Genomic DNA, 26,234 nt, shown 5'->3' with positions numbered 1-26,234 from the left:
TTTTGAAAATTCTTTATTTATTCTTCCAAATCAATTTCATCCCCTTCAAAGTAATCCCCTCCCGATGCAATGCACTTATGCCAACGGATTTTCCAATCTTCGAAACACTGGTTGTAGTCACTTTCCGGGATGGCCTTCAGTTCCGTCTTCGTTGCGGCTTGAATCTCCTCTATCGTATAAAAACGGTGTCCCCGGAGCGGTCTTTTGAGCTTGGTGAACAGCCAGAAGTCGCACGGCGCCAGATCAGGTGAATACGGTGGTTGCGGAACGATATGGGTTGAGTTTTTGGCGAAATGATCACGAATTACGAGGGCAGTATGGGATGGTGCGTTATCGTGGTGTATAAACCAAGAATTGTCTTTCCACAGATTTTTTTTAGGCGGATAGCGTTACGCAAACGACGCATAACGTTCAAATAATATTCCTTGTTGACTGTTTGACCAGTTGGAAGGAATTCATAATGCACAACACTACGATAATCGAAGAAAACAGTCAACATGACCTTGGTTGACCTTGACTATGGCGCGATTTTTTTGGTCTCGGCTCTCTTTTGGCACGATCTTCGATCGATTGATCGGTTGTTTCGGAGTCGTAAACAGAGATCCAAGTCTCATCGCCAGTTATAATGCGTTTCATGACACCCTGGTAGTCGGAAAGCATCGTTTCACACACTTCAACGCGACGCCTTTTTTCCAAAAAATTCAATGTTTTCGGTACCAGTCGAGATTTGACGCGCTTGAGGCCCAAAACATCCTTCAAAATGGTATTGGCTGAGCCTTTCGATATGCCAACTTCATCAGCAAGGTCTCTAATTGTTAATCGACGGTTTTCAACACCAAATCTTTGATTTGTTGAACGTGAGCTTCGTCGGTTGAGTTGATGGTCGCCCTGGACGCTCTTCGTCTTCGACACGTTCACGGCCGGCTTGGAACTCACTATACCACTTGTAAAAATTTTTTTTAGACATAGCCTCATCACCAAAGGCTTTCTGCACCATCCTCAACGTATCCGCAGCAGAAAATTTATTCCGTAAACAAAATTTAATCGAAATTCTTTGCTCAACAAATTTCGACAACGCAAAAAACGAAAAACTCACTTTTAGCAGCTTACAAAACGACACGTATCTCAAACACTAATGAATATTTTGACATGAAATTGGACATAAATATGACTGATAGTACTACCAACCTAAAAAAAAATAATTCTCCAAATCCTTCGACGCTCGCAGTTTAAATTTAAATGGGCACAGGGTATATACTAGATATCACACACATGAATGATGACCATTGACGTAGAAACTAGAAATTTAAAAACAAATCCATACCGAATGTCAGGCTGCGTTAACGTTCGGAGCACATGAGCCATTGGTAGGATGCACTGATGCAATGAATTTTTACATAACGGTTAAATATATTTATTGAAAGCAATGACACGTATATCATGCGAGTCATAAATGTGCTAGTTTTACTCAGCTTTAGAGATTATCAATGGCAGAAAACTAAGTCCTTTGCATTTACTGAAATGAAAAAGAAATAGCTTTGTCATCATAGAAATCTATGTTATCTACCTCTACCGGTTACGTACATATATAGCTTACAAAAAATATTGATATTGGGAAAACTGTTGAATCTATATAGCGTAGATGGTTTTACTAACACAGAGATATTACAATCTGTTGCTTTTGCCTACGTACAGTGCTTCAAACAAATAAACGTATGAAATTAAGAGCAAAAAATACTTTAGCCACACAGCATGTTAAACCTTTCTATACTAATGAGATCCGACTGGATAAAATTATTTAAATTAATAAATACTAATAAACAATAGAACAAAATTTGGTATCTGAATATCTAAAGCTTCTTCTTTTTTATTTTTAAGCTTTATTATTTATTTAAATTTCTTTAAATTTCTTTTTTGCAATTTTTGAAAAAGTAAAAGTAAAGTAAGCTTTTACATAAGTAGATAAAATATACACAAAGTGTAATAAAGATCAAAAAGTGTCAAAAAATGTGTTATGGTGTCAAAAATATTTATTATGTATACTAAATTGATTTTATTTATAATATTTTTCTAACTAATAAGCTGTAAATGTTTCGTGCTTGTAACTACTTGTAAAACACAAGTTTTGTAAATTACTGTTGTATTTGCTGCCATATGTAAATCTTTAGCTATATATAGTACATAGTTATTATACGTCAATATATCAGCCCTTATTGACTGGCGGTAGAGACTATTAGCCTACTACTCTTCTGATTCGACCATTTTTCCAACTTTTTGCAGCCACAACCCACCCATAGGCTTGCACACATTTATTCCATGTCTGAATCCGCTTTTTTAAAATAACACACTTATGCATACATCCATATATCTAAATATAGGCGCACAGATAATGCGCGGAAGTAAATTTTCCAGCTGACGGGTAAAAATAAAATAAATCTTTGCTTTTGCTGTCATTTCACAGGGAAAATATCGAACCGATTTTACGCGCAAACAAGTGTGTGATATAATATAAGCCCTGTCTACCAAAAGTGGCTACATATCCACTGTGGCGTATTTATGGTATACAGTCTCCCATGGGCACTTGTATATAGAGAAAATTTAAAGTTTAATTCTTTGGTAAATAACCATACAGTTTTTTAAAAATTAAGAAGTGGAAAATTACTACTAATAACACAATGGCCCATGAGAAGTATTTTTCTTGAATGTATTATTTTTCAAACGATTTCAATATATAGTGATAAGGAATAACTATAGAAGTATTCTACCAAAACCTTTTGCAAATAATTTCTCTTATATACAGACAGCGACAAAATGTAGACATCAGTCATGTTTAGCGACAAATTTTTAGTTGGACTACGTCTTTAAAAATTTATCCTTAATCAAGTATCGTTCTATCATGAAAAACTTCTCCTAAATTATTTAGTCGTTTATTGTCTCCTTAAAGCATATCTAACTTCCAGTATATTATAGAAGAGAAACATACATCGATAAATAAAAAGCTCGTTCTACCGCTATTTTTATTCTTAGTTAATTTTTTCCACACAAAATTTTTTGAGCGAAACTTTTCCTCTAGCTTATCTTAGATATTTATAACAAGAAATCTAATATCAAAGCGGGTTTTCACAATTGTCCTAGAGTGAACCAGTTGCTTCTGGTAAACGCCATAACCAGTTTTGACGTTCTCATTTGGTATAAAAAACTAAAATTTTTGTCAATGGGTGTTTTCCTGCTTCTTAATTATTTCATGAAAACCCGTCCTGGTTATCCTTGATAAAAATAGACGATTAAAATGTTGAATTGAAGTAATGTTCACCACATGTTATTAACGGTCGACAAGTATAGGAGGTAAAAAGTTCAATGTGTTTTTACACAGAAAACCTTTAAGAAATTATTTTACAATACAAGAGTTCCATATAGCCTCAGATTTTCATTATGAAAACCATCAAAAAATCTTTAAGGTATATCTACAGAGGCAATAAACCATCGTCAGCCAAAGTACAAGCGTTGTCATGAATGTTAACGACGATGTGTTCGTTATGTGTTCATCTTTGGCAGGTTAGGACAATTAACTATCGATTTGTGGTCAATCGCTGCCGAACAGATTTTCAGCAAAACGAGTTCGTGAAAATAAAAAAAAAATTATTTTTTGAAACCCGTAAACCCATGTAACCCATTAATCTTCATTCTAAAGTTTTTTTTAACGGTCGCAGGTCTATACCACAACGGGAGAAGATTATGGTCCTATTACCAACAGTTTTTTCAAGATATCTTTCATTCTGACCGGTTAAGGCTTCCAGGAAATATATGTGCATAGTTCTCTTTTAGACGTCTATTTATTGAACTGTGAAAAAAGAAAAAAACATTAAGTTCGGTTGCACCGAAGCTATCATACCTTTCTTAAGTACAGAAGGTTCTACTAAAAATTTTATTCCGATCGTCCAATTTGCCAGCTATATGCTATATTGATTCGATCTGAATAATTTCTTCAAAGATATTGTTTTAGGCAATAATCTACGCCAAATTTTGTGAATATATGTCCACAAATGAAAAAATTTCTAATGCATGAACTTTATTTAGATATTCTGTTTGTTTGCCAGCTATATGCTATAGTCGCCCGATATCGACGGTTCCGTCAAATGAGCAGCTTTCTGAGGAAAAATTATTCTAGTAGTTTCGTAAATTGCAATAAAGTCACAAGTGAACTTGAATATTATCTCACCGCTACAAGACGTGCAAGTTCAGTGGCAATATCTGAAGTAGTTATGCATCCCACAGCGAACTATGAATTTTGTTTTGTTATTTAACTAGTGGCAGGATTATTGTATTTTAGGAGTTTTTTCTTTAAGTGCGTCAGTGGTTCAATTCCATCTCTTTGCGATAACAATCTGCTTATTGTACCACGTGTGCACTAAAGTTCTTCAAGACATTCACATTTTTACTTAAATTAGCATTTGTACGGACCTGCTGACATACATCCTGTTATCTATAGATATGTTGCAACATGTTGTGGTATTATGACAAGTAAGGAAGGGATAAGTTCGTGTGTAACCGAAAATTTTATACTCCTGGTACTTGCAGAGATCAAAGACAGGGAAATTCCTTCAGGTGCTGGCAAAACCGTGGTTTCATAAATCACCTCACAATCAACTCCCAATTTATAGTATGTATATTCGTGTCCGAATGTCCTGAAATTTTTTATATAACAGAAGTTCTAGTTTTCGCACAGTTTTTTCTGTTTTATGCACAAAGTAATAATATTATGAGTAAAACACGCTTTCTCATTTTCATTCTCACATATTGGCTGAGGTATGCGGTATAAAGTCACCCGGAAGTTCGAAAATCGGTATCTGGGGTCTCAGGGAAGTATTGACACGATTCAAGCCGGTTTTTCTTTACCAGATGCTATCATGAGAAAAATAGTATCTCCGAATTTCAATTATACTATGTCTACACATTTACCGATATTTGCGAGTCAACTATAGGTACAGGGATCCAAATATTCGGTACCTAGGGCTTAGAATTTTTGGTATGTGGTGGCATACTCTAAAGGCATTATTCGAGCAAAGTTTTATTCCTTTATATTAATTGTCTCTTGATTTATACCGGAAAGTGAAAGTATCAAATGGAATTTAAAATTGTGCTATATGGAAATTGGGCGAGATTTTACTCCGATTTCGCCCATTTTCGCAATGTGACCAAGTAATGTCAGAATAATGCCACTCGCAAAAATTTAGCCAAAATAAGTCCGGCAGTTCTCGATATAATTTATTTCAACTAAAAGTAGGCGTCTAATGGCCATAGTATTTTAACGCCGACTTTATGAAGTCCTCTTACACCATCTCGGGTGTAAAATTTTATGTCTCCCTATATTTATTCATTGATTTAGATATTGGACAGGGTTATAATGTGATTCCATCCATTTCTACAGTATCGCTGCTAAAGGGATTTGTCGTGGGCGAATTTGGATATTGTAGTTTAAGTTTAAGAGTATAAAAACAAACTATTTGTCCACCCCTAATAAAGCCTATTTACTTATGTAACTATTCAGTTCCTTGTAATGGCTTTACTATACCAAAAGAATGTTTTTAAAGCAACAATTAATATTTTTAAATTCGGTGTTTCTCCTTAGTATTTTCCTTAAAAATTCTTCAAAAAATGTTGTCCAGAAAAAATTATATAGTACATACATAACACATTTTTATTTGCACTAAAAGCACAACTATATAATCGTTAGAATTTCTCTCGCAGCTCGCACTATGAATTGATTTTGTGACCGCCTGTGTCGAGCTATTAATGCAATGGCCTTTGGCACTGCGATCACATATGTATTATTGATGCCTCATATTAGTTAACATTTTCAATAATTATGAGACATTTAAGAAGAAAATTAAAAAGAAATAAGCTATACGTTTCCAAACATTACTCATACGCCATGACAAACACCTGTAGACAGTTAATATTAGAGAAGTAGATTGCACCTTGACCAAATAAATTGTATAAATTTAATGAAATTAGACTCTGACTAAAAAGGTTTGAGAGAATCATAAATACCAAACTAGTTATGACACGAACACACTCACCTAATTCTCCTCTGTACTGCCATGCTTTACTTTTAAAGAAAAATAAGGATACGGAAATAAAATTTAGCACGATGAGCTGTATGAGGTTATATGGCACAGAGGCTTAGACAATGACAACAACTGATGAGTCGACGTTGCGAGTTTTCGAGATAAAGGTTCTGCGAAAGATTTATGGTCCAGTCCGTTGGAAAGACCAGGTGAAGAAGAATTTCAATTTGATCACAGATGGACGGGATGATGGACGGAGGAAGCTAAATCGACGGAGTTAGCTTTCGTTTAGGTACAGTTTTTATAGCGTGTACGACGATTCTGTTTGGTAAACTTAATATCACTCACTAGTCAAATTCGTTTCCTCAAAAATTGCATTATAAATTGCGACGTTGTACTGTTACATAGTTCCACTGTCTTCTATGTGGCACAGATCGCGCTATTACATTTTATGAGGCAAGTTAATTTTTATAATTTGTTAGTTGTCAGTTAAAAAGTGAAGTGGTTATATGTATGTGTGGCCTTACAACAAACACAAGATAGTTTACGTATGGATGTATGCGTGCGTATATTTTTTGCAAAAAGTCGACTGCCGCTGATGTAGTCAGCCATTCCTAAGGCGTTGCAAGCTAAAACATGCCAAGCCACCAACACTCGTGTCGCATGTCTCGTTGCCGTACACGAAGCTGGAACGCAAACTGCGTGTGGCAGGGTGTTGGTGACGTGATGTAAACAGCAGTGAAAAAATGTATGTCATTGTCACATCTCTTAGTTACTTTGTGATTTTTTATTGCTTTTGTTTTCAGAGTTTTTAATTAAAACGTAAGGTTTGTCAAGTCAGTCGTTTACTTTCTTTTTTGCATCTCTTTTGTGTGTTGGAGGCGTTGCTCTTGTCGCATAAGTTGTGATTATTGTTCATTTAAAGCTTTAAGAGAATTAATTACATAAGATTTTAGTGTATTTTTGATGCTTCGTAAAGTGTTGCGCGGAAGAAGCATTATTTCGTTATAGAAGGAAACGTGATGAAAGCATTGCAACATGATTTACGTAATGCAAAATTTAATGGCATATATATTACATAAATAAGTGGAATTGAGTAGATCTCACTTCATTTGAATGGAGCTTTCTTTAATTGTATGCTAGTTGTACAAATGTACGGTGTCTGTTAATATAACGGACTCGCGAAACACTTTTGTAAGATCTTCTTACTTAGTTTGCTCTTAATGGGTGACTTCATATTGTAAAAGAATTTCATACGAGATCTTCAGTAGAACTCTGAAAAATTCGAGCCTTTATTATTAATCCAGATATTTTCAGCTTCCCAACTGACGGACAGATCAGTCCAGTTGACGTGTTTGGTGGAATGTTTTAAATGAAATGAAGCAATTTGGGTAGCATAATAATAATTTAGTTACTATGCTTTAACCTCGTGCCTGAACTAATTGGTGTAATCAATAAGCTAAGAATGAAACAATAAGAGGGTTGGTTTCTGAAAATAATATCAAAATTTTTTTTCATGATTTTTTTGACAATTAGGCAGTCCAGATCTGATTGGTTCATATGCCTTAAATTATAATTTGATTTAATATTTTATTTTTCAGGAGTTGCTCTCCTCAGCTTGCTCTTCGCTCAATTTAATGCCCGTCTGCTAAGAAAAAATTGGCTTCCAACATTGGGTAAAATAAATAAAAAGTTGTATAAACGATCAGAAAATATGCCCTCAGTTACATAGTTTATTTCGAAATCGTTGGTATGTATTAGGTCAATGACGTAGAAATTGATGTATCAGGAAGACTTAGCCATGAGTACTTAGAATAGAAGTTGTTCGGCAAATTCATTAAAGGAAAGCCTTAACTTTAGGCCATTTTCGGACTAGCCATAGTTTGGGTGTTTTCGACATTTCAGTCGTTCATGTTGAAGTTTAGTTTTATTTCGCTAAAATCGAATTATCAAGTCATTGGTTTCTCATAATATACTTCTTTCTTTAAGTTCCAAATTTTATTTCTCCCGAACTTTAAAAATGAATACATATTAAGGTATTTACGTATATAAGCATATATGTATGTACGTATGATTTATTTCCACATATTCACTTACAGAAGGTTTGTCTCGCCTTTCTGCACACTCTTCAACTTTTGTAAATGATAAAAATATTAAAAGATATATTCTTCATACTTATCTTTGCATATTACATTAAAGATATGTATGTTTTGAAATGAGGTCCTGAATTCATTTACACACACTCATAAACACCCATTTTTCCCTATAACTCCTGTAAATCGATTAAAATTGAAGAATTGGTTTTTTTTTGGCAAGACTGTCATCTGTGTCTCGTAAGTCCTTTTCAATAAAATATTTACAGATTCCTAAATAAACAAGTCTTCTACTCGCCTGTTACCTTTTAAAAGATATGTGCGAGTCACATTAAGAGTATAAGCTCTTCACCAAATACTACTCCCAAAAGTGCTTTAACTGCTGGAAATATAAGCAAAGCGATTCTTGCCGTTGATTGCCGCAGCACATTAATTATAGCCTACTTACCTGCTCTATGTAGGAATTAAAGAAGCACACGTGCACCAAGCAGACTCTTTTATTAAAAGCGTAAAGCCTTGAGTTTTATTCATTCATTATTAAAATTCAAATATTTTGGGCTCCCAACTGCGAAAGAGAACTAATCCAATACAAAGGCAAGAAAAACGGCGCGCATATTTAATGAGCCGTTGAAAGTGTTTGAGCAGCAGAATGAGCTCACCAAGCGGGAGAACGCGCCGTAGCAGCACGACAAGGCGGGAGCTGGGTTGTTTTAAGCTCAAATTAGAACTTACTACAATTTTTTACTGTCAAGCGCTGGCGAGTTCCACCACTAACTAACACTAACTGTTATTGTTAAAGTTTTGTTGTTTATTTTTGCAGTGGTTTACTATCGACACCAATGGCGCTGTGTTGTTACTAGCACTGTTTGTGTTTCGAAGTTTTTCTTGAAGCACTTTCAGCCAATATATGCTACTCAACTGCTGGCCACGAGTAGCGTTAACGTTCGTGTATATGCGTGTATTTTTTTTTTTTTTTTGGGCTTTAATTTCACTTGGCATTTTCATTTTCAGCTTACTTTCATGCCATGCTTAGCTAGTGGCCACACGCATATACTTACAAAACGCCCATATACAACTCCCAAGGGACTCACTTGAAAGGCGCACGTATTGCCAATGCCACCAGCACATTTCCGGCAGCAACACTTGTACCACTTGGCCAAGGCAATACTTCTCTTTCCCTTCCTTTCTATTTCCCAGCTCGGGCGTGCAAGTATTTGTGTGTTGGGCGTGTATAATGAGGAAAATAATTGGCAATATAAAATGCTAGAAAAAAGTGGCAGGAAAAAGAAAGTAATAAAGTTTAATAATGAAAAGAGAAAAAAGTGGGCCGTCGGAGTTGCAACGATTGTACTCGTACATATATACAGCCTTAAATCTAACTATAAAATAGGTGTATAACCTAAATATATAAAGAGTGCTTTTTCTAGAGATTTTCAAGAGGACATAAAACGCATATAATTTAATGTTATGACCAACAACTAGCTTTAATACAAATATAAGTGTTTGATGTTATGTTATAAAATTATTTCGGGCCGCTTTGACTGTCTCAAATATATTCAAGTGGAGAGGACCAATTTTTCTATTACTTTTTGTAGCGATAGAGGCCATACGTGTATATCAGCAATAACACGTCGAATATTCCTCTCCAATGTATTATTCATTTCGGACTTATTTGCCAAAAACTTAATTTTTGAATAAATATGGATCAATAATTTCCTCTGCCTATAGAGCATACCAAACAATGACTTTTTATAGACGCAACGACGTCTTAATGATAACTTGTAGATTAACATCACTCCAAAGGCGAGAATTTTGTTCATTTACCTACCCATTGAAACTAACGCGACCTTCATGGCTCAACAAATTTTTTTGTGAAATCGGAAATATCGTAAAACGTAAACGGTGTTTCGAAGTAAGTCTGTTTAACATAAACTGGCAAATTAAAGTGAGTATAAATAAAGTAACAGCTGCCAAGAGGACCAACCCCGCAAAGAACATTGCCTTATTGAAAGCCCTGTAAGCTTAAGTTTTTGTAAACTAAAAACCTTGTTGATAACATGTAAAACTTTTAGTAATTAGTGAAAAGCTTCTTACTGCGTTTGACACGTTTTCGGAAACTTTTTTGTGAAAGCTCAGTGAATGGAACTAATTTGCATTTTTCTATTATTCAGTAATAACTGCTTTAAGTGTTTATTTAAGCGCTCCTTTGCTCTAATGTAATTATTTGTGATTATGGTTTTAGCTGAGAACAGTGTTAGCTGTATTTTTAAACTCCATATCCAAAATTAACATTGCAATAGGTCTCAAATAGAACAAGTTTTAAAAGTCTATATTTTCCCCGCATAAATGCAGTACACTATTTCATTATCGCATGCAAAAGCAAATAGTGAGTAGAGGAAAATGAGGTATACTTGTAGTCGAATCACATAAGGTGTCGACGGAGTCAAATTATTACCAGAAACAATTTTTATGACCTGATTTGTCCCAATAACCGGAAACAAATTAGAAAAAGATTATGATATACATACACTTACAAAGTAATACACGCTGGGTGGTCCCAGTAGACTCTTTAATAAAAATAGTATCAAAGTTGAAGATTGCTTATTTCATTTAAATTGGATAGAATTTTCTAAAATTTTTGAAATAGCTTTTGTAGAGCACCAAATTGAGGAAGCCCGTCGGCTTGATTTGTGTGTTAATACTTTTATATAATAAAGTCTTCTTGCGAATTTTCGAACTATTGCAAAGGTTATCGTAAAAATTCCATAACCCTATAATTTTTTCAGCGAAAAATGCTTGTATCAGACTACACAATATTCAATTTGATTTCTAAAAACTAATTCGGCCGTACCAAATATATAGAACAATTTAGTAAAAAATATAGAAAAATTTACATGAAATAACACATGACATCTGAGACCTACGCATTCGCCATTTTAAGGACTATATCTCTAAATATCTCCGCCGGATGGAAAAGTAACATATTGTGTTGGTTATATAGAGCCATACACAAGTATTTCGTCAGAACTTTACAAAATATACTTGAATACGGATTGGTTTTGTAACCTCACTAAACTATTCCATGTTTGCTTCAAAGCGATGTTTGCAGGGCAATGACAAAGTACTAGGAAAAATTTTAAGCCCGGGCATGACAATTTGTCAAGGCTTGAGGTAGGTTTTTTGTTTGAAGAAGTCAAAAAGTCAACAAACCAGCTCCAAAATAGTTGAAATGTCAGTAGCATTAGGAGAAAGGCTGTCGTGATAGATTGACTTATGAATGATAACTGACAAAATGAAGTAAATACTATCAATAAAAACATTTCCGATTGTGTTAAGACTGGAGTAACGAATCAAACAAACAACTATACATCAGTTTCACTCGCTAACATAGTCTGTACTACTGTCGCATGTATTTCTATGGACCATACTACCGGGTTCAAACATAGTATTTACAAAAGTTAAGATTCGAAGTAGACATGATTATCGTGCAGGCTGGTAAACAGGAAACTCAGGACTCCGGTGGTTTTATGTGGAAAAGGCTTGATGTGGTCCTTTCAGATTCCATAGTATTAAACATTTATTATATAGAGCGAGGTCCATTGCGCCTTCGCAAAACACTTTTGAACGAAAAACAATTTCTGGAGATTTCTTAGAACCCTTTGCTTTCAGCGAGGTTAGCCTTTCTCTAAACGTTGGAGTTCTAAGTTCTCAAGTTTTATGGTTCAATATGATACGTTAGGCGACTGTATGCCTTGCCAAAATTAAGTAGGAGAAAGAGGCTCATTTAGAAACTGGTCATCACTATACAGGTGTCCAAGCGGTAAGGTTAAAATTATTATCGGATGTTTAAGAATTTTTTTGGAAGAAGATGATCTAATCCAACGTAACTTTAAAAGGAACTCGCTCGTACTTACGTTCACTTAACTCAAAACATTGCGAAACCTAAAGTACATTCTCAATTTCCTCAAGATGTTAGCTATGCTGTTTGGTCTCTTACTTTTATTTCCGATACAATCGTGCATTACTAAATCGTTGAAAGCTGTGAGTAAAAGCCTAATATTATATTTTAGACATATTTTTCTCAACAAGACATTATCCCTGCTTTGACACAGAATTATGTTGAAAATCATTGCTATTGAGAATAGCAAAAGTCTGTCAATGTGGGAAAGCCAAACTGAAATGAAAGTGAAATGGGAAAGTGAAAACGAAAGTGTCGCGAATGTCGAGAAAATTACAAAAATTATCTGTTTGCTGCTTGGCGATGCATTAAAGCTGCTTGAGAACAAACGCGTCTGTACTTACTTACCAACATTTTTGTGCATTCGTTTTTATCGCTCCCCATAGCAATCGAGCTAGTGTACTTGAAAAATTGTTAAATGCTTCCGCTACAGAGATTCATCAAAAGCAACAACAGCAGCAGCAATGGAAGCAGAGCAGCGTCAGCGGAAAGCAATGAAAGGTAAAATGATGTCAGCGCAAGATCGAAAATGAGGTCTTTTGCGTAATATGTGTGTACTTTCCGCGTTCGTGGTTATGTTAGTGAGATATTTTAGCTCACAGCTTACACATATATTATTATGTAATATGTATGCATGTCATGAAGGGAAGCCGATGGCTTCCGCGAGCTCATCAAAAGAAAGTGAGCGCGTTTGAGTTTGAGAAAAAATTAAAAATCACACCAACAAAATATGCAGCACAAAAACTATACATTAAATAAATCGGGTTTCGATGGCTCGATGCACCATTTCGGCTGGAATTGCGGCTATAGTGCGCTTAATGTTCTCTTCAAGCACCTCGAGCGTTACAGGTTGATTGGCGTAAACCTTTAATTTAATAAATCCAAATTTAACTGAATTCACGTGAAACGTGAGGCGGCGCACCGTGTTGTTGGAAATAGAGAATTCCAAGAAAAAAGTCAGTCAGCATTGTGTTTTAACGCTGAGTATTAATGGTAGCGGCATTTCATGCCTCATTTCGGAAAAAGTAAGATCCGATATTTTCGCCATACCACAAGCCCAATCCGTCGATCTCTGGAGATGCAATTGCGGCTCCTGAACCGCAAGAGAATTTTACGCTGTTCTGTGTGCAGAACTCTTATAGTAGTATACCGGAGGACGTAAATTTGCATAATAATCTTGGACAAATTCTAGTCGTTGCACCAAAGTTAATCACGATGAAATGGCAAACCTTACTGAACATACTGACAAAACTTGGCACAAATCCGTAAATACAAATTTCTACAACGAGCTGTCTAAATCAGGTCATCCCTATTGGCATACGCTGTATGTAAAATAACCTGCAAATGATTCACCATATTTTTCCCTCCTTCAATATAATTCGTCTTATTGCTCAACGGCAACGTGGATTTAACCAATCCTTGCGTTCACAAAAGGCGCCTTTTTAATGCGTTGATTTTTGTTGAGAATTGCTGTTATTATGATAATAACGGGAAGCGTCAGCCCACTGTACGGGTGATTGGAGATTTTTCGAAAAAGCGCAAATTTAATTCGTTACTCAAGAGGAAGTTAACCGACGCTATGAAATGATGTGTAAATTACTCTATAAAAAACTGATAGAAATATAAACAACATCGGTTATCATCGGCTGAATAGTAAAATGATATATTAAGTAATATTTTAAAAAATACTGTTGCATTTTTAAATTTATAAAGTTACAGCTTTTAGAAAAATGGAGTGAAAACAAAGTTTGAAGATGTATGATCCACCTAAAATTCAACTTTTTTGATCAAATTTCGTGCATTTGCCTGCCATAATCTCTAACACAGTTCAAGCCAATTCGGTTTGGCCGCACAACTTTTGTTCACCGGCAACGTTGTGCATTTAAATTTTTTATTTAAGTATTTTGTACTTTGAAAGTCTTCATCTTTCTCACCTCAGCCATTGCATGCGCTGTCAATTGTTGTTTAGTTTATTCTACATCCGTTTCACTTTTTGGTTTTTGCCGGCAATTTGAGAGGAATATTTGAAAATGTTCGCCAATTCATTTTAGTCAAATCTTCAATATTTTCAAACAACGAACGGACAATCTGCAAAAGTATAAATATTTATATGCCTTTCACCGGTGAACCCCGTACACAAGGAAGACCACATCAAAAACTTCAGTCATTTAGCTCTCGCTGTGAATTAAATTTTGCCAAGATTTTGCCAGGCTCAATTTGCTTTCGCCACGAGATTTCATTTGAAAAAGTGACCAAACAGAAGCAACAAAAATTTACAGAGAGAAAGACATGAAGGTAAAGGTCTCTTTAACACGACGCGGAATGATAAGCGGACTTTCTCCTAATAGAGACTAGTCCACTTAAATGCCGTGACATCTGCTGACCTTGTACTGGTAACCCTAAAATATATACGTGTGCTAAAGATCAACTTGCAACGTTCACCGATTTGTTTGTGTAATCCAAAGAAGTAAATGTGTGCATAATTAGCAAAAACGAAAATCTGCGTATCTGTGGAAACTATTTTTATATATACAAATACTATGTGTTGTTCATCTTTTTCGTTTCATTGTTGTTGCTTAAGTAGTGCGAAAGATAATGCAAAGTTATTGCTTCGTACGCACGACTTAATGCACCGGAAAATACTAAATAAAAACAGAGACATCGATTGAGATGTTTGGGGACACATATGCGCACGGAAAGAATAAACAGAAAATGGAAGATATGAAAGTTAAAAAATCACTTCCAGATTTTAGTGCTGTGCAACGCTTGTCTACTCAGTACATACAAGTGTGTGCATTATTATATCACATATGCTTTTCTATGTGTATATTTATTATAATAAGATGGCGCAACAAATACTGACAGAAGTTCAAAAATACTAAACTGCGCTCAAGTGTATTAAGGGGGTATTCTAGTCTAGAAATGCTATTTAACGGCATTTCTTAAAGTCTAAAAAAAAAAAAACTAGGAACATTTTTACTATGCAATTTTTTATCAGATATTTATTGATATTTTAAGAATACAAGAAAAACAATTTAAAAAAAATTTTGTGTTAATTTGATTAATTGCGGCGTGATGGCGCGGCGGGGGTTGAAAATAAGGGTGCGCCCTCCTGACACGATTCCAACACTTTGGGTGATCTGAAAAAAAAAAAAAAAATTTTAATCAGCACAAATGCCGCTATCGTCTGAACTAGGATAAATAAAAAAAAATTTTCAGTAAATGGCGACTGTTTGAATTTTTTGCCCGTTTTTTGGTAAAGATCAAAATTTTTTACAAATAGTATCAAAATTTTTTAATAATCCTAGTACCAACCATAGAGAGATATATAAGGAAAGTCCACACCAAATGTCAAGTTAATCCGTTCATTAGAACTTGAGAAATCATGTCAGACGCGATTAAAGATTTGAGTCTAACTGCAGGCAGTCTATACGCTGTCGGTAAATAATAGGAATTTAAGAATATGCAAAAAAAAAAATCGATTTTTGCAAAATTCTAGACTAGAATACCCCCTTAAAGATTATAATTAGTCACCCATTACTAAATTTTGTGATTTTTCTTTATTTAAAATTAAAAATATTTAATAAAAAATTCACAAAAAAATGCATATTCTAACAAAATTTTGGAAAATATTTTAATCAGTCCATTAAACCGAATTGTCTTACGCAATTGTCTGAAAGAATTTATTCTCTTTATTTTGACGAAAAAAAATCTGATAAAATCTTTAAAAAATATATTGTATCTTTCATTCAGTCTACAAAAATAAGGATTTGGACCCATTGTTATTTTTGTTAAACATTGTTATACAAAATTATATTTTTTTATATTCGTTTTTCATAATAATAATTAACTGCATATAACTAACCAACCTTATTTAATTATTTTTCTGTTTGGTATTTATTTTTCAGTAGTGACTGAACGAGCCGTTGCATACAGTTTTTTATGAAATTCGCTTTTATAATAAATCTCCTTATATTTTGTCGCTTTATAGTTATTCTAAATTTTTTTGCGCCACATTTTTAAACGCAGAAGTAAGGTTTTAACTTCCAATAAAACATCTACTAGCGCAAAAATTTTGCTGTCTCTGCATTTATGTTGGGAAACAGATGCTTATCAACCCGCTAACGAGAGTCATCACTCATACATACATACATATGGCTGTGCTTTTTTACGTGAGTAAACAGCATCCTTAGTCACCACGCAGCTCATCGAACCCATATTTTATGTGATTTTGTAAGCCAAGCAACAAATGTAACCAGCTTTTGATGAATGCTTTAATTTGCAATTGCTTTGATTTATTCGATCACACATAATGCTGACGGTCAGCACATGGCAGCCCAGTCAGCTTTGGAGGTTTTCCATGGTGTTTAGGTAACGTAACCACAGAGAAAGTAATAAATAAGGAAGGAAAGGGATGTGTATGGCCGTAAAGTAGGTGAGATTTGAAGATGCACTATACTTTCGCCGTTTTATTTGTGAAAAGCAGTCGGGTGTCGCCCTTACATAAAATCTACACAAATCGCATATTTGTTAAGTTTTATTTAGAAAGGTATCCACTAATAACTCAAGCTGTGACTCAAAAATTTCTGAATTTTCATTGTGTTTTGGATAGTGCTTTTCTAACATCGATTTAATTAATTAAAGTTATTTTTACTTCAGCCCACCTGAACCAGTCGGCCTTCACACGTTGCCTTTCCCATCAAAGTGGTGCAATAAATATGCAAAAGCTCCTTACTCTTTGTGGTCCTTGGAATATAGACTTTCCTCATATTTTTCTTATACATACTAAGTTATTCTCAAAAGTATTTACATATATTCCTTTTAGTATTTTTATTGGCACATTTGTGTTTTTGGCTGCAAACATTTCATAAAATATTTAGTCAACACACGCAGGCTCTTACGCAGCGAATTGGCAGGCACGCCCATGGTCGCAATGCATTGCGCCTAAAAGCAGCAAGACCAAAGCAGAAATCGTATTCTAGTAGAAGCGATAAAAAAAATCTTGCCTTCTGCTAGTTTGTTTGGCTAACCTACATTTACATCGGTTCTCCAACTTACCCATTAAGCAACCCAATTGGCGAGTAGAACTACATGAAGCCTACTCTCATCTGCTTGCCTCGCGAAAACATTGGGAATCACATGCAGACAGCCGAAGATTTAATCGCCTTAAGTATTTACACTATGCGCCATATCTTGTTCGTTTTTTTCAAATGTTGTGTGTAAATGTTTTACAACAAACCACTAACCACTCTCTGTACCTAAGCCAACTATTTTCGAGGACCACAGACCTCAATGGTGGGTAAAATGACCGTACAAACGAGTAATCGCTGTCTGAATTGCGCCACAAACATTTTCGACACCGGAAGCCTCATGGTGTGTGGCACTTCCGTTGCCTAGTGGCATTGACTGTGTGTCGTGCTCTTCCGGCGGCTGTGGGATGCAAGCTCACATAAACAAACGTCGCCGATGGCGTGTCACACACAAACGTAAATGCGTGAGTGCAACAACACTTCCAGCTGTACAGTGACTGCGGAGTTTGTGGCACGAGCTACATTAGATTATCGCTTAGCATTCATTCGGTTGCAGTTAAAATTGGTCGGAGTTGCGTTTATTTGCTTTAATAACATCATCAATGGCACGGAGCAGAAAGAAGTAGCACCCCAAGGGTGTCGAAAGACCATTACATATAGTGGGCGGGGTGTTGAAAGTTGCAGTCATTACCATTGATAAACATCTCTGCCTAGTAAGCAACATTTTTATAGTTAATTTGCGTTTCATTTCAATTTACAACAAATATCTACGTGTTTGTGGGTGTTGGTGGCAGAAGGGTAAGCAGCAGACCGCACATTGAAGGATATGCGAAAATTGAAGAAGCAGCAGAAACTGCTGAAATCGCCGAAAGGGAATATGCCGGATTAAAATGATACTCGATGTGTGAAAGCAAAGAAGTCACAGACGCTTAAGAGCCAGTAGACGAAATATAGCCATATATTTTTTGATAAAAATGCTTAGAGTCTTTCAGTTGTTAGGAGGGAAACAGATGCACTGTAAATGACACGTGTGAATAAGTCGGTAGTGTGTTCCCAATGCTCGATATTTCTCACTCACCACTACTTGCCGTTGAAGCACTACTATTAAGCTTTCAGATAAATCGTAGACCAAATCAAAACACATTTTTTAAGGCAACTATTCTCGTACCAGTAAATAATTAGTAAAAGCGCTGTATAAAAAACCTTTGCCAATGTAACGGTTTTTGTACCCTTGCAACCAGTTGCTACATAACGATTGTACGTATCACCTAAAACTAATCGAGATAGGTATAGGGTTATAAATATATAAATTATCGGGATGTAGATAAAACTGTCTGTTTGTCCGTCCGCTTGTGCAAGCTGTAACTTGAGTAAAAATTAAGATATCTTAATGAAACTCCATAACTAATTACGCCAGAGACATTAAGCTTTACATACGAGATGGTATAGCAGGGCTTTATGGGAAACTGGGTAAAAATTGGACAATGGACGTGAGACCGCCCACTTTTTGGTGAAATTCCATATGTCCGGACCCCACCAACGGATTTCGACTAAATCGTATACGTATACGTGCTTATATCATTTTTCTAACATCCCTATATTACAGTGCGAAAATAAGAAAATCGGACTACAACCACGCCTACTTTTTATATAAAACAATTTAAAATTCCATTTGATTCTTTAACTTTCCAGTACACAAAATCATTAATAAAACGGAATAAAATTTTTCAGTATTAATTCTCTTAAACTAGGGCACCTTTTGACCAAAAATTGTCCACATGCAAGCAAAACTGTTCAAGACCCTAGGTACCGAATGGACCCCAGTATTTATAGTTGAAAGTTTGATCGAAAATATCGGTCAATGTCTGAGATATATAATTTAAATCCAGGAATAATCCTTCTCTGACAATGATTTGTGTGTATGCCAAAAATTGGTTGAACCTCATCCCCGTTATTTCTAATATAAATAGCCAATTTTTGATATATTGATTTTAAAAATTTTGATTTTTCTTCTTTGGGAGTCTAAAACCACGTGGAATCAAACCACCGTTAAAATAGTGACTGTCTCATATGAGGCAAATTTTTCTCTTTAAAAGCTTATGTTACTCAATACCTTCTCTATAGGTTAGGTAGATTTAAAAAAAAAACTTCAATGATTTTGTAATGATAATTTGACTAGAAACCCAACATTTTAAAGAAAAAATAATCTATTGTGGAAATCATAGAACAACTCTCCCATAAACCAGTTGTTATTTGCAGCTTTCACTGGTCCATACAAGCACGTGGTTCATATTTAATGTAATAAAAAGCAAATGAATGCCACAGATTAAGATTAAGACCCTTTTCTGCGCAAAAACTAGCAATATTTCAACTTTAATAAAAAAGTAAAAATTTATCGGGAAAGCCACAAACAAAAAAACGAACACACAAAATGAGCAAAGGCGCTTAAGCTTATGGCATAGGATTTGTCGGTTTACTTTTCCCTCTTCCGGTTTTTGTTTATTTTCCTTTACACCTGCTTTGTCTGGCAGGATGGTCACTTCTTTATTATTACCCTTAAGTACACAAACTGACAAAATATAATAAATATAGCAGACTAGTATTACAGATAGGATGGGTGATGGGCAGAAAACAGAGGAAGTTATAATTGTCAACTTAAATTGAGTGAGGTGAGTATATATATGTGTGCGTGGTACGCATGGCTTATTATGTAAGGCTGACGGTATATGAAATTTTGTTGGTGTACCAGTTTAGATATTTATATGGGTGATTTTCAAAGTTAAAGGGCGAATATTGGATTGAGTCGACCTTATTCCAATGCATTTAGATTTCTGACAAAAGGTAGTGGCTTGTATAATTGACGGAAGTTTTTGCTTTCGGATGTTTGGGGCGTGTTTAAATTGCGCAAATTAGGCTGAGTGTTTGCCCGAAATATATGTATTTATGTGTGTGTGTCTGTGTAGATGTTTGTTATTGTATCCCAATTAAGTTGAATAAATTTGTGAAGAAATTAAAATTACTTACTTAAGTGAGTGTTTTTCGGTTCCCAACGTTAGAATTTGAAAACCCTCTTTTGTCAGCAAACACCTTTGTGCGGCGCCACTTTGTTGAGCGTTTTGTTGAAAATTATTGGGTTGTTTAAGGGACTGCGGTTATAAATAGCAATTAAAAAAAAAAACGATAGGAACCAAGTGTTTGTATGAAAAGTTTTTTCATTTCATAAAATATATTCATTAAATTTGGCATGAATTATTATTTGAGGCAATAGCGTAATCTCCGAGGAAATTGTTCAGACCAGTCACTAACTCAAATAGTGCCTATGTAAGCTGAACAATGAAAATCAAGGTATCGTAAGGAATCTTTGTGTTTTTTTCTTTTTTCAACTAAACAAGCTCTCAATTTAATTTAAATATAAAATGCAAATTCGCAAGTCCGAAATTTTTGCAACTAATCCATTTGAAAATATGTTTAACAGTACAAGAATTAATCAATTAAGAATTTCTAAATTGAATACAATACCTGTAAATATCCAAAAGTGAAATCAGCAGAGTAAATATTACCATCGAAGATAATATAATTAAATTGAAACACCGAGTTCGAAGTTAACAGAAAAACATTTTCCAACAAAACTTTTCAAATTGAATTCAAATTGAAATAATTTTAACTAAAAACATATCAGGCTCTCTTACAGCAACTTCGACCTAAAAGCTTCAAAACCTTGCTTATACAATAACAAAAGCACACAGATTCAAAAATTCCATAAATAAAGTATAAAGAAAGAATAACACAATTTGCAAAAGTCACTTGGAAATGGCTTAAAAGTAGGCGATAGACTGTAAAAGTGTATAAAATTTATTGTTTTTAATCATTATTATAGAAATTTAACTAATATTTAAGTGTTGAATAGTCATGCAATGCTCAAATGTGATATGATGCAGGAGGACATAGTATATACATACATATATCTGATGGGTGCTTCGGTTTGGAATTTTTGCTGATTAAGTTTTTTTTTGAATAAATGAACACTCGCCCAACAATTTAACTCAAGCCAGAGAGTAAATAAAAAGTTGGGTTGACTTTTATTCGAAATTTCTCTTTGTTGTTAATTATATTTGCTATCGACAGGGGCTAACCTATCGTCAGTCCATGGAGTATTGCAAGAACCTTTTCACCCAAGATCGATCCTTAGAGAGGCTTTTTGCACTTAGTAAGGCAAGCCTCTCTCTAGTTGCCGCGGATCTAACACACCATTGGCGTCCTCGACGACCATTTTGTATGGAATAAAACGAAGTGGAAACATCATAACACTTTCACTGAATGTTATGCTTTTCCGAGATCAATGCTTTAAAACTTTGGAGCTCACTCTCTTATATATTCCATCGAAATGATGAGAATAGAAGTTAGACACCTCAGGAAATTTGAATTTTCCACAAGGCCCTTTTTTGTTTTAGTAGTAAGATCGAACACAAAAGCTCTATTTTCTTGGTTTCACATACGACTGTGAACTCTGTATAAGCCATAGAACCCAACTCTATTCTTATAAATTTTATTTCTCACAACTATATTGGTTTTATGACCAACGATTTTGCTTATCGTTCAATCATTAGAGTAAAAAACAGATTTATGAACATTTATAAGCATGAATATATTCCATCTGATTAATATTCCTTGCATACTCGTAGGTTACTACAACTAATATGCGAAAACGCAAAAGAATTTAGATAAGGAATTAAAGAAATGAAGTGTTGCAATCAATACGGAAAAATTCATTAACGCCTTGTGGCTGCAACACAAACTGAAACTAACAGTAAGAACACAAATATGCCAAGTAGCAATCAAGAAACTTCTAAGGTTGAGTTGAAAAAAGCACAAAAAAAATTTCAGCAACAAAAAAGTGGGTATTTATGGAAACTGGAAAAAAAATAAAACTCTGCAACGAAAATCAGAGAGTTGCAAAAAAATGTTTTTCTTCATTTGCAACAAAAAGTGAGTGGGTATTTATGGCTGTGGGCGCAACACTTGTTGTTGAATGTATCTTTCATGGCCGTCAAGAGTGTTCATTTCTTGGAACATATGTATACACATGTTCATAACCATACGTATGCATGCGCTTAAACTAATAGGTGATGATAAGCCAAAAGCGGAGTCAATGAGTGGCGTAATTAAAATGCGAAAAACGTAAAATAATTTCTAAAGTGGAATTGAATGTGGTGCAATCAGTAGGGCAACAATAAATATATTTGTATTTATGTTCTTTTAGCAGAGGCATGCAAACTTATTTATTACTTTTTAAAGCGTATGACAAGGCACCTATGGTGATCAAAATACAATCTTACACATATTATTTATTCATGTGTATTTACACAAACATAAGCCCAACAAAAAGTAACGGAAAATAAATGGCATCCAAAAGCTAATTAATGGTTAAAATTGTGCGTACAAAAGTATGAAAAATCGAACATTGCAGCATAAAATAAGCGTTTGAGATTTTTGTCGCTATTGTAGTACTGTGTCTTTAATGAAAGTGATTTGAACTTTTTGTAAATTTATGAACATCATTACTTTTGATGATTATTAGTAATAGTATATCAGGAAGGTTTTCTTTATATATTAGCAATTTATGGATAATGTTATTTTCTGAATGCCCTTTAAGTCTTTGTAGAAGGAACTTTTCAAAATCTTGTATATTGCTTCAAATAAAATTATATAAGTAAAGTAATATTTAATTACTTCATATCGTAAAGTCCAACTCTATTGCTTCCAATTCTTTTTATAATAAAAATTTCCAGAGAAATAATTTCCCCCCCTGTTATATATCAAAATTGTTAATATACGCACTCCAGTAAAAAGATCAACTAATCACACAACATTTTCTGAAATAATAATTTATTTATTTTCCAAGAGAATGACCTTTGAAAATTTATGACATCCATGTATACTTACTAATTTTAAATATACTATTTATAATATAATTTATTTTTCCCAAATTTCTCTAATGCAATTAGTTTTTAATTTAGAGATTTTGGTATTGCTGTCCTTACTGTATTACAAATAAACATATGTTAAGTAATATATGTTTTCTTTTTCAGGATTTACTACCTGTACTTATATTTGTTTCGGTAAGTGTTAAAAAAATAAAAATTTATATGTAAAAACGTTTTTAGGAAAAATGGAAATGTAATTGATAGTGAGTAAAAAATATTTATCATAACCTAAGGGGATTCATAAGAAAATACTGCGTTGAAACTTGTTTTGAAGGCAGATTACATCTTTTTATATCAATTTGAACTTCCTCAGTCTTTCATGTGACTGGCAAGTTGGTTTATATTAATATCAGATTACTTCTATGAGTGGCTAAAAAGGGCTAAATGCTTTCGTCTTAGACATGCAAAAGATAAACAGAAGAGAATAAATTGCAGAGGCAATTCAACCTATCAATTTTTCAGATATATCGGACTGTGAGGATTATTCAAAAGTTACTCTTTCACTCTTCCTTCAACTTCGCTTATTTAATACACTTTTTTGTACTCGTTCCCAGCAAAAGTCGCAACTGATATACTATATATTTAACACACCGACGTTTTTGTTTTGTTTTTTGCAATTTATGCCTCCACATCAGCTGCCACGGTCCAATTTCGTTTGGCGGTTAGGTGCGCCATTGTCTGTTCAAATGGCTAACCAATGCTTTTGCGTCTGTCTATTGTTATTCATGCAACAGCAGAGATTGACGGGTTCACAGTATTGGATCACAAGCAAACAGGTTTTCTAAATCCAACCCTCACTTCCGCAAATCTCGCGTTGAGTGTGATTGTAGTTGTTGCTATGCTAATGCTTCTGATATTTTGTGTGTGCCTTTGTTTGCTTAAGTCGCTCGGTTGTTTGTCCACAGCCTGCAGCAATCACGAAAACAATCACTTTACACTTCATATTCCACAGTTTTTGTTTTCATTTCTGCCATCGGTGCGTGTTGGTGGGCATTGGCTGCAGCCTGCGGTTAGCGCAAACATGGCGCAGCAGCATGTGCGTGCGAAAACAACTTCTGGTTCAGCGTTTTTGGTGTTAATGAATTTTCGCACTTTCATGTCAATATTGCTTTATTGTGATTTTTTTTTGCTGAGATAAAGGAGTAAATCAGCTATGTGATTATCTTTTATCATTTATCTTTTTAGAAAAATAATTTATTTTTTGCAAAACCTGATAATAAAACAACTATTACGCATACCTATGGAGTTTTCACGTGGCATTTCATTCCAGTTTCACTTCAATAACAGCATTTTAAAAATTACTTTTCATTCTCTGGCACTCTTCGTAACCAAGCTATACGTATTCCTCACTCTGGCAGCAAATCATCTTCAGTGTAGATTCTAGCTATGCCTATCTACTGTCTGTTGCTTTGTCACTCACTCAAGTCATCTATTGTATGAACTCTTTATTTTAGAGCATTTCATGCTTATTCATATTTTCTTCATCATTTCTGCTTTTGTTACAATTTAATTTCCGTGAAGCGCACAAGTAAGTGCCTCATTGAGAGCGTCATTTGTTGCATCGGCAGTGCACTTTAGACGTGATTGTCTTTACATTTGTAGTTGCTATCGTTCAAGCGTGTTGTTGCACAAGCATATATAGTATTATACATATTTACTGTTTTCGCTTGCTGGAATTATTACGTTGCTGAAATCATTATTGTCACATTCACGTGTTGTTTGTTGCAAGACATTTCTTCTTTCTCCGCCTTATATATTATATGTGATTGTTTTGTTTGTTTTTGTGTTAAATAATTATTTTTATAAAACACGAAACTCAGCAAGTAAAATAAAGACTTGACTTATCCATGCAATATTAAAGCGCTATTTGTCGGGGCGTATGAGTAATATCAGACGACAGATTACCATATAAAACTTTTGCAGAAAATGTATGACACAAATACTGTCTAAAATTTGGTTTGTCATTAGAAACCTAAGTCTTAAGTCTGCCGATGCTTAATTATGATGCAGTGAAGTTTTGTCGTTGAGCATTATAATCTTAAAGGTTTCAAGGTTCTGAGATTTTCATGTTGCCGGAAAATAATTACACCTTTTTTAAAGTTCCGAACTATATATTCAACCTTGAGTAAAGTAAATCATCATATTTTTGGGCCATTCTGTGGAATATTGCATTTCTTATCAATTGCTTTGAAAAGATCAGTAGGTAAAGTTAAGTTTATTTACGTAAACATTGTATATACTATATAGATGTGTAAAATTTAAATTAATTTGCAATTTCATTGACGAAAATATTTTGTAAATTGCTCAGCTATTTTTTAAATAACTCATCTGCAATGTCCAACGTATTCACTCACAACTGATTACACTTGATACCCTTGCTTGATCGGATTTTTTATACTCTAGCTGCTATAGCTTTACCAAGTTGAAGATGAGGACCGAAGTTTATTCTTCCACCTTATTTAATGAAACCCTAACAGAGTTTAATAATATGAAAGCCGCTTCTGCCACTAAACCTTATTTTTATCAACCCGGTTTTCAAGATAAGACTTTTACGCAATTGAAAGAATATATTATTTGGCATATAATGGTATAATATAATCTAAACCTCTTCTGGGAATAATCCATTTATTTTCTCCTGGTATTGTATGGAGTACCATTCCAGAAATTTAGCGGTATCGCAAAAGTTGTGTGAATTATTTAGTTGTTTCCCCTTCCACCTCGTACACATACTCGTACTTTAACTGATATGCGTGCAACTAAATATTAAAAGTTGCGTGCAAATAAATTTGCTTGTTCAGAAGTTTAGCGTTATTGTCGCATAAGCAATTTTATTAAATGCTGAATAATGCTGAATTACCCTAAGCACATATGCCGACCATATACGTTTAACAAAATGCAAATAAGCGTTTCATTACTTCATTATTATATATAATATAGCAAATATTTGCGTCGACACACACAGTTTCACTCGCCATATACAAGCTATGTATGTCGTTTGTATGTTTGCTTACCTTCGAAATAAGACCAATAAAACATTGTAATAAATGTAAATACATATAAGAAAACAAGCATGTGCGGAAGGCGAAGCACTCATACGCCGT

General features: G+C 34.4%; 1 long non-coding RNA gene across 1 annotated transcript in view; it reads left to right on the top strand.

Moving 5' to 3' along the window:
* Positions 1-23,269, top strand: part of LOC126767080 (uncharacterized) — a 105,633-nt gene extending 82,364 nt beyond the window's left edge. Inside the window, exon 4 of the long non-coding RNA XR_007669013.1 lies at positions 23,239-23,269. This is a non-coding gene — a long non-coding RNA (uncharacterized LOC126767080). The remainder of the gene's footprint in view (positions 1-23,238) is intronic.
* Positions 23,270-26,234: the final 2,965 nt, after the last annotated feature.

This window comes from Bactrocera neohumeralis, chromosome 2 (assembly GCF_024586455.1).
Source record: "Bactrocera neohumeralis isolate Rockhampton chromosome 2, APGP_CSIRO_Bneo_wtdbg2-racon-allhic-juicebox.fasta_v2, whole genome shotgun sequence".
Taxonomy (NCBI): domain Eukaryota; kingdom Metazoa; phylum Arthropoda; class Insecta; order Diptera; family Tephritidae; genus Bactrocera; species Bactrocera neohumeralis.
The sequence above is the reverse complement of the archived record's forward strand: the minus strand, read 5'-3'. Positions and strand labels throughout refer to the sequence as shown.